This window comes from Xenopus tropicalis, chromosome 2, assembly GCF_000004195.4.
Source record: "Xenopus tropicalis strain Nigerian chromosome 2, UCB_Xtro_10.0, whole genome shotgun sequence".
NCBI lineage: Eukaryota > Metazoa > Chordata > Amphibia > Anura > Pipidae > Xenopus > Xenopus tropicalis.
Window position 1 is genome coordinate 129015467 of NC_030678.2, and position 13210 is coordinate 129028676.

The 13210-nt window shown below is 33.8% G+C and overlaps 1 protein-coding gene across 2 annotated transcripts in view; it reads left to right on the top strand.

Moving 5' to 3' along the window:
- The window catches only part of pcdh9 (protocadherin 9), a 1048626-nt gene that overhangs the window by 957687 nt on the left and 77729 nt on the right, over window positions 1–13210 (top strand). The gene's annotated exons all lie outside the window — the stretch shown is intronic.

Here is a 13210-nt window from a genome sequence, read left to right on the forward strand (position 1 = left end):
AAATGAATTCAAGCAATAACATACTTAGCAGACACCAGAAATATCCAAGAGTAACGGGGACAATTTTAATGTTTAGAGTAGATATTTTCAAACTGTAAATTTGACCTATAAAGGAGTTTACAAGCTCATGTATACAAGTAGACAGGTTGAAGGATCTTCTGCGTGGTTTTCCTTCATGAACTACAGGTATCTCTAATAGACATTATGTCAGTTACCTTCCTCTTTGCAGTGTCTGCCAAGCTTGACACTGTAAGACAACCATCAGTAACTTGTGGAAAAGTCCAGGTTTACAAATTGCTTTTAAACCCCCAAACCATTAAGAGAGCTTATCACTTGATTTAAGATGGATAACTTATGACATACTATTGTACAGGTAAAATCTTTCCCCACTTCAAATTTTAAATGTGTGCAGGCATATATACATAATATATAATGATTTCATATATTTCTTTATCCAGGCAATACGGGCTACTACTTTCCTTTGTACTTTAAGAATAAATGATAAAAGTAATGGCATTAACAGGAAAATCAAAATTTAGGTACACAGAATGTCTAATTTCTTTTTCAAATTTTCTTATTGATAACATTTATAAAGGGTAATTAAAATCCTTTTTTAATCTCAGAGAAATAAAGAAAGATTTTGCTTTAATGCTCATTTGGATTTCTCACGAGAATTTCAGTAATTACAGGTCATTGGTTTCACTGGCAGATAAGAACCTATAATTAAAGATGACATTTTGTTGCTTAGCGTGTTAATACATTCAAAGCTGCTTTTGATTGGCAAACAGAATATTAGAATTTTTAAACTATTACAACAATTTCACTATACAAAAGAAAATAATTGAACTTTTTTTATATCATGTTCTGCTCCATGGCAATAAATATTAATATATTACTTTAAATAAAACACAGTATAACTTGCAGACCTTTAACAGCAATCTTTTTTTAGCATTATTAGTACAATAACTTCCACTTTTTTCTATATTTCACAATGTGCAAGGCAGTTAAATCTGATGCATCATATATTGTTGTCATTAAAGAGCATTGCTACTTTCCAAGTGGCGATTCCGGGGCTGTTGCCACCTGAGGCAGCAGGCCTGATGCCGTCCCCCTGTCTCCCGCTTCGTGCTTACAACTTTAGCATTGGAGTTGCCACATCACTAGTGCAGAGCCAAATTTTTGTTTGTTTGCCTTCCCTGGTAACTGGCTGCTCATCTCCACCAATGGTTGCCACCTGTCTGGTTTTGACCCATACAGCCTGGTTATCGAAAGGGCTGTCCAGGTCAAAACCTCCTGCCTGGTTTCCAAATTAGGAAAACCAGGCAGGACTCACTGAGATTGACATAGCGATCAGCCGATCGCTGTGTCATAGCCCCGACCCGTAATGTCACTGCTCCACCTATTTTCTGCCCTGTGACATCACCACCCACCACCTGTCCGGAGGCGGCTAAAGCTGGCAGAGGCAGCAACCCTTCCTCCACCTGAGGCAAGGTTCTCACCTTTCGACATGGCGGGGCAACCCTGATTTTTACTGCTTTACTGCTTCCTAAACTTGCTACCACCTTGGAAACTGGCAACAGGTTCAGGACATAAGGAAGAACCACTCAGAAAAAGCTTGCTATTTATATGTAAATAATAATAATAAGCAATATCATGTATTTAAGTCTACCAACTTTTTCCCACTGCTGTATAGGAGGCACTGTGTAAAAAGTGCAAGTCTTATTTAAAAAAAAGAGTTTGCTTCATAGGAAGGACACTTTTTGTCTTCCAGTGTCTCCAAGTGACATTACATCATGGTTTTAAGTATTACGACTATGGTTGCACCTAAGGTTGCACTTACCAAATACTGATATACAGTATATTCTGCTGAATTAATGAAATTTGATAGTTATTCCTAGTGATGGGCGAATCTGTACCATTTTGCTGTGCCATAAAATTTGTGAAGAAAATTCACGAAACGGCGAAAACTTCACAAAACGCATTTGTCGCATTGTTTTTTTTGTCACCCGTGTCTTTTTTGATGCCCGCATCTATTTTTTTGTCACCCGTGATTTTTTCCGCAGCGAATTTTCACGGAAGGTTTGCAAAACAATGGCGAAATGCGGACATTTGCTGCGAATCCATGCCTGGTGAAAAAAATCGCTCATCGCTAGTTATTTGACACTAGTAGGTGTCACTATATATTAGTACATTACAGTGAACAGTTACAAAACTGGAAAAAAGAGTGAAAAATTCCTTTCAAGATGTACAGGAACTTATGAAAATCAACAATGTGAAATCTATTATGGAGGAAAATTCCAGATAATGGATCCCATACCGATGTATAATTATATTACGGAATTAATTATAATATACAGTGATGTTTATAACTTGAAAAATCCAGATGTTCTAAAGGGTTAGCACCGAGAGAATAATAGTAAAAAAAAAATCAAAGCACATTACTGTGACTCAATACCAAGATGAACATTATTCGACACGATGCTATTTTCGGTATGTAATCATTTCACTGAGTGCTGACACGTCTTTCGAGTTTAACACCCTTAGATAACTTTTTTGGCAACTTTGAGAAAGGCTGCAATTGATTACGTCAGTTCTCTGTTTCTACACTTATAACTACAAAATTTTGTTATAAGTCTGAGGCGATGCGATTCACATATTTTGGTATATGTAAATCTATGGGGAGATGCCCCATAATTGGGGATTCTGGATACCGCTTTCCAATAATGGATTCCCATACTGTATTATTGTTTATGTATGTGTATATATATATATATATATATATATATATATATATATACATACATACATACATACATACATACTATAAAGTTTTTTGACCTTCTAAACAAGTTCCTGTTGAGTGCAATACCTTCTATTTTTTCATGGTTGCCTTTATTTGCTCCCAGGCAATTTATATCTTTTTGGATAGAGTGCTCCTTCATGAATGGCATATGATATGATGCGTTCATTTAATATTTTGTTTTGGAGCCCTTAATTTAGTATCACTAGTCTTAGACAGCAAGAATTTAAGCCTTGAACCAACTTACTACATATGCACTAATTATATAGTTAATTGACCCACTACTAAATCATATACTGTCTGTACTGTAAGATGTTCCATGGTGTGAAAAATATTTACACTAGAATCTCTAATAATGCTAGTTATGTAAAGGCAATGCTGGTTCACCTACAAACTAATCTGATAGCCATGACATACTTATTACTAAGAAGAACATCAGTAAAATCATTCTACACCAATATATTAGGTGTTTCTTTTGGAAGATGGATGACAATGGATACAGCAGTTTGTGGGACAAATCATGAAGCCAAACTAACCCATCTCTCAAAATGTGTATCTTTTTACAGTAATATCATTCAGTACACAATTGGTAGCTTTGGGGTATATCTGGTACCAAAGATGTTAAAAGCAATAAAACAGTGATGTGTTAAATAGTTAACACCTTACTAAACATTATATGTTTACTACATTTTCCAGCAAATCATGTTTAAAAGATATTGCTGCCAATTCCTCTTCTTGACCAAACACTGAAGATACAAACTTATAACCAAATTATATTTACTTAAAATATTTCTTTAAAACAAGCAGGGCTCTGCTTAGAAGAAACACTTCTAGGCTCATCCATCATGTTTTCAGAAAGTCCCAGAAGCAAGCTGCAAGCATTCTTCAGTATTATCATAGTAAGGCCTGTTAAATTGCAATATTGTATTGTTAGTATCTGCTGGTGCCAGAATCAGTCTCTCTAGAGACATTGCCTGTAAATAAGCTTCTCCTTAATACTAACACAACATGACTACAATGGATGCAGCTGTATTATTCATTGTTATCACATTGTTTTCCTCTAATAGTGTGTATAGTGGTTTGTCCCACTTAGGATTACATCTAATTATTATATCATAGCATGCCAATTGCTTTTTGTTATGGTGTTTTTTTTTTCTTTTCTAGCACTTGTAATGAATTTGCAAACACAAAGCATGTTCTTAAGAATTGTAGCTGCATTTTGGCAGGCGCTATTGCCTGCAGATGTAGAGCATTGTCCCATTGCTTAGTATTGAGATAAAGAAATACTTAGCTTTGCTAGTGTAACAAACATTGGTGTCATATAATTGTTTTACAGGCAGCTGCCTTTCCACTGTAAACCTGCATTCATACAAGATTGGGGTTAATTCTATACCTTCATCAAACACTGTTTGTTTCTGGTTTTTAGCTCTACATTTAAACGAGATTGTGCTCTAACATCCATTTCTAGGAATAGACGTATTGCCACTCAACTATTTTGGTTGCACTTCCTATAATTCTGGATAAAAGTTGTTAATGATCCCTAGAGGTTCTATTAAAATTGAACTACATGTAATGTAAAAAAAAACATAGATAATATGGCAACAACCTCACAATAAGAAACTACTGTAATCAAGAGATATTCCCGTGTTTGAAATGTATTTTACAGAAACACCTAAACATCTAATACACATAGCCTCAGGAAACAAAATCTTGTGGCAAATGTAAAATTCAGTTAATCTTATAAGCAATCCTACAACCCAATTGCGTCAAAAAAACCCACACTAGCATGACAACAGAAACAAATGAAAACTGCTCTACTTTAGTACATGTTGCAATAGATTGACAGAAACCAACATCAAATCTGGCGGAAAGAATGTAGCAAGCATTTGAGAATTCTATTGTTATGGCAACTGCCATAAATCAAGTTTTTGCCCTCTTTTCTCTTTTCAGTAAACCATATTGATCAGCTGAATAAAGAAATCTGTTGGTACATGTTCCATTTATCTGCATTATAAAACAGACATGCACGAATATCACTAAAATTAAGTCAATCTGGTTATTTTATTGTTTAATTCTCAGATTTATAGACAAAATTTTAAAAATGATGCAAGACCTATCACAGGCACTGTTTACTGCCTCTACAAGTAGACACCTTTTTTAATAACATTTTAGGACAAAAAGGTGTTTATGATATTTGTTGCACTACTTTTTACTGCAACATCATTGTGATCAGGACCCACTCAGGACTTACTTGATGTTAAATCAACTGACTTTTCCCCCATGTCACTGGATTACCATTCTCTTGGAACATTGGTACTCATCCATTCTGAACGACAACATCTGGCTCTATAAACTGCTATGATAACAAAACAATGCAAATGAAAATTGGTTTTGCAAATGATTCTGCTAGCTGTACATTGCAGAGTCTCATCAGTCCTTCTAGAACGGTCTATAATTATTAATTAGTGGGATATCGGACTTTCTGTGATTACTGCTACAGCTGTGGTTATTTTAGAGTATCAAGTGTAGTTTTTTTTTATTGTGGTGCTTAAAATAAGCTTTTCTTTACATGGTTATTATAAAATGGTTTGGTCAGTATTTTATCTTTATACTTTTGTTTGCCAAGCTTCATAATTTAGAAATGCACTTAAATAGAATACTTAGGATTTTTCTTTTTTACAGTGAGATAGCATTTATAGTTTATTATAAAATGCCTTTTTTATTTTAGCCAGCCATCTGCATTAAAAAAAAGTCTGTTCTTAAAAAGAATATTAATTCCTCACTTCAAAAAAATATTAAGAATTTTGATATATTTTGCAAATACATTTTCAGTTTAATTATGTAGGTTTTTATCTGCTGTACCCTGTTAACACTTTATTTCTATACTAGTTTCTTTTCATTTTCCTAATCCCATGGCCTAGCGGCTTACAGGTTGGAGTAGGGACCAAGGAGGAAGCTGGTGTACAGACTAATCTGGCTCATGGTAATAAAGGGGTAAAGAGAGTTTGTTGTCATTTCCAGGCAAAAGATCAGGGCAGGTGGCTGTCAGTTAAAGTCAAATCAGAATGGTCAGGAGCCAGAAATCAGTAAATCAGGCATTATAACCCAGGAACACACATGAGTTGAAACTATAATTGGGCATTGAATCGGACATTAAACCCTGATTATGGGTGATGAAGTCACGTGTGCCAGCATTCTGTCACTGGGAAACCACGTGGCGCCTACGGGCTCCACCATCTTGGATGACATGCCACCAGGAAAAGGTGCCCCTGGTGATGCTGGTTGCACAAAATAGGAATACCTGTATAGATGTATACGATGTATATGAATGCTTTCTATTCCTAAATATGATAAATAAAAGCTATGGTACAACACATAAACATTATTTTGTTTGTTTAATGTCCAAAATAATAAGGAAGTTATTTGATAAATTGCAATGTTTCAATGCCTTTACTATCTGGGTCCGGAGTCACTGACTTTGATGCCCAATAATCAGATTGACTGTGTGACTTTACTATTTACTATTATCAGTATTCCTTTTTTTTCTTGCTTGTTGTTTTTCATTGCTTGTTCAATTTATCTTCTGTATTTAATGAAAACTATCTTGAAAAATAAACACACATTTTGGCCTGCAAACTTACTAAGTATAGTAAGTATAGTAATAAGAAAGAAGTATTGAGAAAGCTGATTTACTTTTCTGACCTTTCCAGATAAGCAGATATTCCTGGTTATGGTAAGCTTTGGCAATGAGGATACTAGAGAATAAATTGATTTGTCAAGTGCAAATCACTTACACCCCCCCTCCCAAGCTTGCAGTACATTAAGTTTTGGGGGCTTAAAAATTCAGTCAGTGATGCTAACATACCATAGAAGAGAATGATGTTCATCTTCTCCAATTTTGATTCAATGATTCCAATTTCATGATTTGATACAATTTAGTTCTGGTGATTTATTGCATTTAAATAAATGTGTTAATGTGCTAAAAATAAATTGTTAGAAAAAAATGATTGAAAGTCAGTAATGTGTTATTAACTATGACTAAAAAATGCAGAACTGGTTTTATTGGAGCCAAGCTCAGCACCTCAGAAAATAACCTTTAACGAAAAAAGTGCAAAGTTTTTCCCATTATGTTCCATGGAATTTTCTACCTGTAGTTTTATTATTATAGTTTAAAAAAAAAGTTATATCAAAAATTAATAGTTTCTATTTTATGGAAAGTTAGCATTATTATTTTATATCATAACTGGAAGTATAGGGAAATAATTGGCATCAGAAAGTTAAGGAGCTGTTAACTAAAAAATGCCATTAGTTTATTTCTTTGTAATGCTTAATTTAAACAAAGATCTATATGTAAGGCTAAAAAGTCTGTCAACACAAGAAATATTGAAATCCTGCTATGGCATAATGAAAAGAGAGGTTGTAAACAGACATGTCTATTTAGCTTACATTTAAAATGCTGTTAGGTAATTCCTTTATTAGACAGCCCTCTGACCATCGGGGTGAGTGTTATTTTATCCGTCCTGACAATCAAATAAATGTCCTGTACTCTTAAAAGACATGAAGAAAAAAATCAAACTTTAAATTGAACACATGGCACTAGAAATATTATTTTCTCCCCATTAGGGTTGTTCAGAATCCAGTACGATAGCTGGATGCCTTACAAGCCACATTCTATCTGAGATTTTTTAACCAGTGTTTATAAAATTATGCAGATTAATTAATTATATGTAAATTATATGTAAAGTCAATGCACAGTGGATAATTTATCTTTTTTTCCTTGTGTGTGCATTTTATGCATATAAAAGTTTACAACCTATAGGTGAGGGCAGTGAGGTTGTGGAATGCCCTTCCTAGAGATGTGGTAATGGCAGATTCTGTTAATGCCTTTAAGAGGGGCCTTGATGAGTTCTTGAACATTCAGAATATCCAAGGCTATTGTGATACTAATATCTACAGTTAGTATTAGTGGTTGTATTTATAGTTTATGTATGTGAGTGTATAGATTGGTAGGTGTGGGTTGTGTGTGCTGGGTTTACTTGGATGGGTTGAACTTGATGGACTCTGGTCTTTTTTCAACCCTATGTAACTATGTAACTAACTATAATGATACTACGTGGTGACTTGTGAAATCACTGTAATATTTTCTAGATTTGATAAAATAGTTATATCTATGTTCCTTTAATTTTAGTTTCCCCAGTGCAAATCTGTGTGTGCATCAAAGCTGTTGTATGCATATGACAATATTACAAATTTGTACCAAGTGTTTAAAGGAGAAGATAAAGTACAATCATAGGGGGTGGGTGCCATAATCTGGATTATAATGATTTACCTGATACCCCATGCAGATGCTCCTGTTTGCTTAAAACTGCACCAGCTTGGGGTATTTCTGTACATTTCCCTCAATCTTCTTCTCCTTTCCTTCAGGCCTGAGCAGATGCATTCACAGGAGAGTGAAAAAGGCCGCTTTTTGCATATAAATTCAGCTTTTCACTCTACTACATGTGCACCTGCCTGGAACAAAGAGAAGACGGACGAAGCCAAAGAAGATGGTGACAATAAGCTTTTTCAGAAATAAACCAGACTAGAGAAGTTTTTAGCGAATAGGAGCACAGGGCTCTGGGGTATCAGGGAAGCGATTATAATCACTGGGGGGGGGGGGGTGGATTACCTTTTGGCACTCTTCAGCAATTAAACCTTTAGTTCACTTCAAACTTGCAAGTAATGCATGTATAAGACATCATCTATTTAGTCCCATATACACAATGAACATATTTATTGCCATCTAACAAATCTGTTCATAGTAATGTCAGAAAATGTTAGAGTTTACTTAATTTCACTTGATTTTTTTAGGCATTGATTACTTTTATTCTTTCTTGTGGGAGTTTTTGTACTATTGCATTTTTCATAAATTCAGCAGCTTGCTGCAAAAAAAATTTAAGCACAAAGGGGGAAAAAAGAAAATGATGCAAGAAAATCCCAGAAAATGATCTTTGCATGAATTTTGACATTGCTTACTACAAATAGATCCTTAAATGGTAATAACTGTACTCCAGTGTGTCTTTCCAGCACATCACTCCTCAATTTGGATTTAAAAATGTTGGTTCTTTATAGAAGCAGTTCAGTGACATTTTCAAGCAGATACATTTTCAAGTTCAAGGAAAAAAAAAACATTATAGGAAAAAAGGTGACAAAACCTTTCTTTATGTGACTGTTTTTTTTAATTCGCCAGCGTATTTTTTTTTAAAAATATAGTTTCCATTCTAGCTCTTTTGTCCTGGGAAAAAGGTACATAAAACAAAATCACATGTTCCTTTTATTTTACTAGTTTGCCTGTTTTAATAAAGTAGGAAAAAATAAATAAAAGTGTTGAATAGTGATGTGCCAATCTGTTCCATTTCTCTTTGCCATAAAATTAGCGAAATGACAAGAAAAATTTGGAAACGGCGAAAAATCCACGAAACGCATTTGTCTTTTATTTGTCACCCATGTCTTCTTTGGCATGATCGCGCCCAATTTTGATGTGATCACGCCCAATTTGATGTGACCGTGACTTTATTTTTGACGTGCAACAAATTTTTCTACTACAAATTTACAGGGAAGTTTTGCAAAATAATTGGCCAATGTCGAAATGCAGAAATTCGCTGTGAATCCATGCCTGGTGAAAAAATTCGCTCCTCACTGCTGTTGAATTCTTCTGAGACATTTAATGCCTAATAATGTTTGTGAAAAGTCGCCAACTTTCACTTGCTCATGTAAATTTTTGACCATAGATAGGTTTTCACATCCCTTGCAAATTAGAAAGAAAGGAATCACTGTTCAGTAGGAGGAAGGTAATGTATTTGAACTATTTTTCTTATGTTCATTTCAACCACTGTTTAGACTATATAGGGATACGGGATAATTATTTTTATTTATTTGGTTTTCATACCATCTGCCTTAGATGGAGGCTACTTGTGATGGTTATTAAGGTTTCTTCATCCACAATTTGCAGATTTAGGAGTATATTTATCATGCTGTGTAAGAAGTGGAGTAAAACATTACCAGTAATGTTGCTCATAGCAGCCAATCAGATGCTTTGATTTGGTTTTCTAACTGTTGAAATCTAATTGCTGATTGGTTGCCCTGGGCAACATCCCCGGTAATGCTTCACTCCACTTCATGATAAATATACCCTTTAGAGTCAGTCATTACCCATTTAAACTAGTAAATACAGTCTTTCTGTTAATCTTGTAAAGCAGGAGGCCGTATTATTCATGCCACAACTAGTGATGAGTAAATATGTGCCAAATTTGTGAAACGCATTTGTTGTGCAATGTTTTTTGTCGCCGCGCTTTTTTGATGCTGTGAGACAAAAAGAAATTCCGGAAATTTGCTCATCACTAGCCACAACTTTATTTTGTTTACCCGCTAATCATAAATACTGATTATATCTATTGCCATAAGAATGAAATTACATTTCTAATATTTGTGTTTGAAAAAAAAAAACAAAATGTACAATTTTCTAGACATTATGAATAAACTGGAATTGCCTTCTTTACATGTTAAATATGCACTCTACAACTTAGTAAATATATATACTGTATGTTATAGTAAACAAATCTTATCACATACACAAGAAAATCCAGCATTATGTACGCAGGTTAATCAATATTTTATATCTTCTAAAGCACCCAAGGGAAGTTAAGAGTCAGAAAAAATATTTTGGTTCAGGCTTTTTTAGTTATTCAACATTCATGCATGTCAGTATTAAATAAATTTAATTTTGGTATTCTTTATGGAAAGAAAGCAATGTCAGTCAATTCTATTTTTGGTAAAAATTACACTTCTTAAAGTTTGTGCAATTTATTTTCATTGACTGACAGACTTCCCTTCCATTACTCATTAAAGTATATTGCTAGCTATAATAATTAAATTGACTTGTCATCCAGTATTTATGCCCTAAACTCTGGTTGTTTTGTTACTATGGAGCACTAAATCAGAAAAATTCAAGCCATTGCCTTCTAACAATATACACTAACTACACATTCAATTCAGTCTTACTCTTTCAAAAGGAAAAAAAAATAATTGTTTCTTGCACAAACTTTTGTCAATTAAAAATGATATTTTTGCAAAAAATGTCAGGATTTATTACTTTTTCTTTATTTTTCATCAAACTTTTCCAGTTGTATATTAATAAATTGTACAGGTATGGGACCTGTTATCCAGAATGCTTGGGACCTGGGATTTTCTGGATAAGGGATCTTTCCGTAATTTGAATCTCCATACCTTAAGTCTATTAAAGTCTACTAAAAATCATTTAAATATTAAATAAACCTAATATGCTTGTTTTGCCTCCAATAAGCATTAATTATATCTTAATTGGGATCAAGTACAATGTTCTGTTTTATTATTACAGAGAAAAAGAAAATTATTTTTAAAACTTAGAATTATTTGCTTATAATAAAGTCTATGGAAGATGGCCTTTCCGTAATTTGGAACTTTCTGGATAATGGGTTTTCAGATAAGGAACCCCATACCTGTATTTTTATTAACACATGCATATTAGACTTGCCTTGTTTGCGGTGTCAAGTCTGAAACTACAGTCAGTTATTTTAAAAAGTTTTAAAGGACCAAAGTTTTAAGAAAAAAAATTATTAATGTATTCTGAAAGAAAATTGCCTCAGACATGAAGAGTTTCTCTTTTATAACACAATATTTATAACATTACAATCCACAAAGTACAAATGTACAGCATATAGAAAGCATCTCATTCAAATGATATTTTTCCCAATGATTATCACAAAATTACTTATTATTTATTGTTTATTATTTAGGAACAAGGAACAAGCTAAAATGAGTGATGAATAAACTTTTGACATGGATTTGCGGCAAAATTTGGCATTTCGCCACTGGCAATTTTTTTCGTGAAACTTCAAAAGAAGTTGCAGTGGTGTCCCAAAAAAAAAGTTGACGTGGCGTAAAAAAAGTTGGGGTCATTTAAAAAAAAGTTGTGTGGTAGCCCTATTTTACAGGACAGATTCGCTCAAGCATTTACATCACTACTCAACTTTACAAGCATTACAAGAGTTGTATTTGTTTCTAAGCTACAGAATGGTAAACTTTATGCATTTTACAGGTATGGTTCTATAATGTGGCAAAGAGGGCACTAGACAACAAAGACAACAAGTGGTCAATTGAAACACTAAATAAGCAGGAGATACCTACTGTATAGCTGAGATGGGAGAAATGGTTATGGGACATATTTGATGCCCAGTAAGTGTGACAATTAAAACTCACGCGATCAAATAATAGTGACCTGGCATAACCTTTCCCAGCAGTGATGAGCGAATCTGCTCCGTTTCACTTTGCCGAAAAATTTGTGAAACAAATGGAAAATTCACAAAATGGCAAAAAATCTACAAAATGCGTTTGTCGCCCGCATCTTTATAGTTTTTCCATGGCAAATTTTTTAGGAAGTTTTGCAAAACAATTTGTCAACAATGAAATGCGGAAATTCACTGTGAATCCACGCCTGCAGAAAAAAATTCAATAACACTCAGCAAAAAGTTCACTCTACTTTTGCACTTATTTTTGTTCCTACCCCTCTTAATTCTTGTTAAATGTACAATATATTTGGAAATAAATAATTTATATAAATACCTACAATAAAACATTTTGGCTTTTAGAGAACGTGAGGGCTGAAATGCTTAATTCCCAGCACAGTACAGTCACCCAAATGTAAAGTGAGATAAAGAGGAATTCCAGATGTAAAATTAAATAAGATAAAAGGAGTAGTGATGGACAAAATAATTTGGCAGGCATAGACTTCCATGTTTCGCCTTTAGTTGATTATTTTACGAAATGAGCGTCAAAATTTGCTGCGTACAAATTCGCCGCCCGCGGTGTGTAAAAAATAATGCGCCTCAAAAAAAATTCTTGTGTGCATCAAAACAATGAAGCACACGACAATTTGTTTTTACCGTGCTCCATTTTCACCATTTTGTGAATCTTCAAAGATGCACAATTTTTTCAGCAAAGCGAAACAGGACAGATTCACTCATCATTAAAAAGGAGATAAAGCAAAGTGGATATATTTAATTTAGGTCACCCAACCCCACAATAATAAGTCTTTAAAAAATATTGCTTTACCACTAACTTAACACTCCTGTACTTCTACCTAAGGGGTAACAAATAGGTCATTCAGTTATTTACTCCACTAGGTAACTTTATGATCTAAGAAAAAGGAAAATGTCTTCCATTTACTCTCTACAAGTTACAAGCTTGGGAGTGTCTATTAACCTCTCCAGCAATAAAATAAGTTTTAAATAAAATAAATTAGATGAATGTTACATTTATTTTGCAACATGGTAACATATAGTTATCAAGACAATATCAAATTAAAATATATTAGACCCAGTAGGACTAATTATT